Genomic DNA, 3,262 nt, shown 5'->3' with positions numbered 1-3,262 from the left:
TCAGGAGCTTCTGACTCCCTTCCACTAGGGAAAGCCTGTGGCAACCTCCGCAGCCTTTGTGCGCACTGGCACGCGCGTGCCTTCAGACCTCTGCCTTCTCCGGCTCCCGAGTCTCCGCCCGAGAGTCCATACTCCACCCACAAGAGCGTGGGTCCCCAGGGGCTCGCCTGGAACGGGTTCAGTGCAGTCAGAACTGGGGTTCAGTGCGGTTGGGGGCTTCCTTCCCCCTTCCGCCAGATAAAGTCAGCCAGGCTCTCAGCCGCCCTTCCTCTCTGCGCGCACAAAGACCCTTTGCCGTACCTCCAATTCTCTGTGAGCTTTTCTCTTTCCTTCTAGGTGTAGAATTTTCACTCAGCCAGTTTTCCTGTGGTTCTGGATGGTGTCCGTTCTGTCTTTTAGTTGTAGTTTTGAAATTGTTGTGTGAGGCAGCAGTTTAGGTGCCTACCTATGCCGCCATCTTGGTTTCAAGGCTTGGGGCTGTTTTTTAAATCGTAATATGTTTTTCAAAGGTTGCTTTGGTGAAAATAGATGTGAGAAGTCTTTATGTGTACATACGTACGTGTTATGTTAGTTTATTGCAATAGCTATACAATGAGATAGTGAAAGTAGGCATTTTTGTGATTTTTTTTTTACTTCAATGGGGATGATTTTAAGGTTTCAATATTTATCATGCATGAACGGCAATTAAGCTAAGTGCATCATCAGTTCATTTGATGAATTGCGGTAACAGATTTTTATTATGAAATATTTATTTCTAGGCTATTTGAGATGTTATTCATTTGTAAATATAGTGATTTTTTTTGTTTGCTCATACTTAGAAATTTTACATTTCTGAGCATAAAGGATATTGGCCTATGTAGGATTTTCTTCCTCATATTGAGCTGGGGAGATTTTTGCCTAAATTTCTTTTAGTTTTAAGTCTATTCCAATTTTTAAAATTTTCTCCTTGGATTTGATTTTTGTAGGATATACTTTTCTAAGAGTTATCTATTTTTAATTTGAAATTTTAAGGACAGCTGTTTTCTCTTTTTTATGATCACCCTTGTCAGAAGTTTATTTTTTCAAAGAACCAGCTTTATTATTTGCTGATCCTCTGTTTTGATTTTATTTGCTGCTATTGCCTTCCTTCTTTCTACATCCTTTGGATTAACAATTTGATTATTTTGTTCTAAATTTTTAGGTAAGACAGTGCACTGAGGTTTTTTAAGTTTTTTTTTCTAATTTTTTATATCTAAGTTTAAAATTTATTCTATATGGACTAGTTAACAACATGGCCTGAGGTGGCATATATAGTGGGTTTTTATTTTCTTCAGCTTTAACTTTACTTTATTTAGTAAATAGACAAGGCTTTATTTTGAATTGGTTCCATTTTAATTCACAGTTTAGCTATACACAAATCCAGAAATTAATATGTAGCTTTGAAGATAAGCAACTTAATGTGTTCTGTTCTAATTTTTTTAAATATCTCAGTTTAAATTCCTAGTTGTAACAAGACTTTTCTTCAGTCCACCTAGTTTCAGGTGTACAACATAGTGGTTGGACTTTTATATATTTTATGCAGTGATCCTCCTGATAAGTCTAGTACCCACCTGGCACCATATATAGTTATAAAAATTTTATAAGCTAGGTTCCCTATGCTGTACTTTACCTCCCACTATTTTGTAACTGCCAATTTGTACTTCTAAATCTCTTCACCTTTTCACACACCTGCAACCCTCCATCCCTCTAGCAACCATCAGTCTGTTCCCTGTATTCTTAAGTCTATTTCTGCTTTGTCTATATTATTCTTTAGAGTCCACATATAAGTGAATTCATATGGTATTTGTCTTTCCCTAATTTATTTCACTTAGTATAATACCCTGTAGGTCCATCTATGCTGTAGCAAATGGTAAGATTTCATTCTTTCTTATGGCCAAGTAATATTCCATTGTGTAGATGTACACAGCTTTTTTATTTAATCATCTATTGATGGGCATTTGGGTTGCTTCCATATCTTGGCTATTATTAGTAACACCACAATGAACATCAGGGTGCATATATCCTTTTAAATTAGTGTTTTGGATTTCTTTGGATAAATACTCAGAAGTGAAATTGTGGGTCATAAGGCAGTACCATCCTCTCCAAGGCACTAAACATGTGACTAAAGTCATCTTGGAACAACCTGGCTGTCAGGTGAATACCACCAAGGGACTCGGGATGTTCATGCAGAGCATGAGAAATGCTTAGCTGAGCCCTTTCTGAATTCTAATCCACCAAGTCATGACATATAATAAAGTGGTTACAATTTGAAGCCATTAAGTTTTGGGGTTGTTTGTTACACATAGCAATAAATTACCCAAACATTCTTTTACAGAAAATTTTACGGTGCTTCCTTTCTGGCAAATGGAGGAACCTGTTTTTCGTTCTAACCCCAATATATCTGTCTCCTTTTATCTTCACAACAGGCTACAATGTTCACTGCAGAAGTGGACTCCCATTTCTATTGACTCTAGTAGCTTCTCAAATATTAACATCCCAAAGATTTTCCTGGGAAATATTTCAAAGGCCAGTTCCTAGAACCCTTGTCCAGATACTCTGATTCAGTAAACATAGTATGGGACTCAGGAATCTAAATTTTAAGAAACACCCAAGTGATTCTGACACGAGTGGTCCCAAGAATATACACAGGAAAACATTCAATAAATCACACCAGAAACGGCGAGGCTTTGAACTGAGCCACTGCAGTGGGCACGCACGGAGAAAAAGGAAACCAAGGTGCTCTTCCCTGGCGCCACCCTCCAAGCTCATCTCTAGGCTTCTCACATCTGGATTCTTAAGCTCTGCATCCAATTAAAAACATCACGGTGCCTGGCCAGCATGGCTCAGTGGTTGAGCATCAACCTATGAACAAGGAGGTCGTGGTTCGATTCCCAGTCAGGGCACATGCCTGGGTTGCAGGCTTCATCTCCAGGAGGCAGCCAATCAATGATTCTTTCTCATCATTGCTGTTTCTCTCCCTCTCCCTTACTCTCTAAAAATCAATAAAAGCGTTATTTCTTTTAAAAAACCATCATGGTACACTTTTCACAGAGCATTATGTTTTTATTTTAGCCTCTCAAACTCCTATGTGAAGTAGAACAACATTTGACAGAAGTGATTAACTATATCTAACAAACACTGAATGCAGTATGTCTGGGCACAGAATATCTAAAGCTCAGAGCCCAAGGCCTTGTCACTCAGAGGTCTTTCTTTTACTTTTTCAAATAATGTCAAGTTCTTCACA

This window comes from Plecotus auritus (assembly GCF_963455305.1).
Source record: "Plecotus auritus genome assembly, chromosome: 9".
Classification (NCBI taxonomy): Eukaryota; Metazoa; Chordata; class Mammalia; order Chiroptera; family Vespertilionidae; genus Plecotus; species Plecotus auritus.
Note: the sequence above shows the minus strand (reverse complement) of the source record.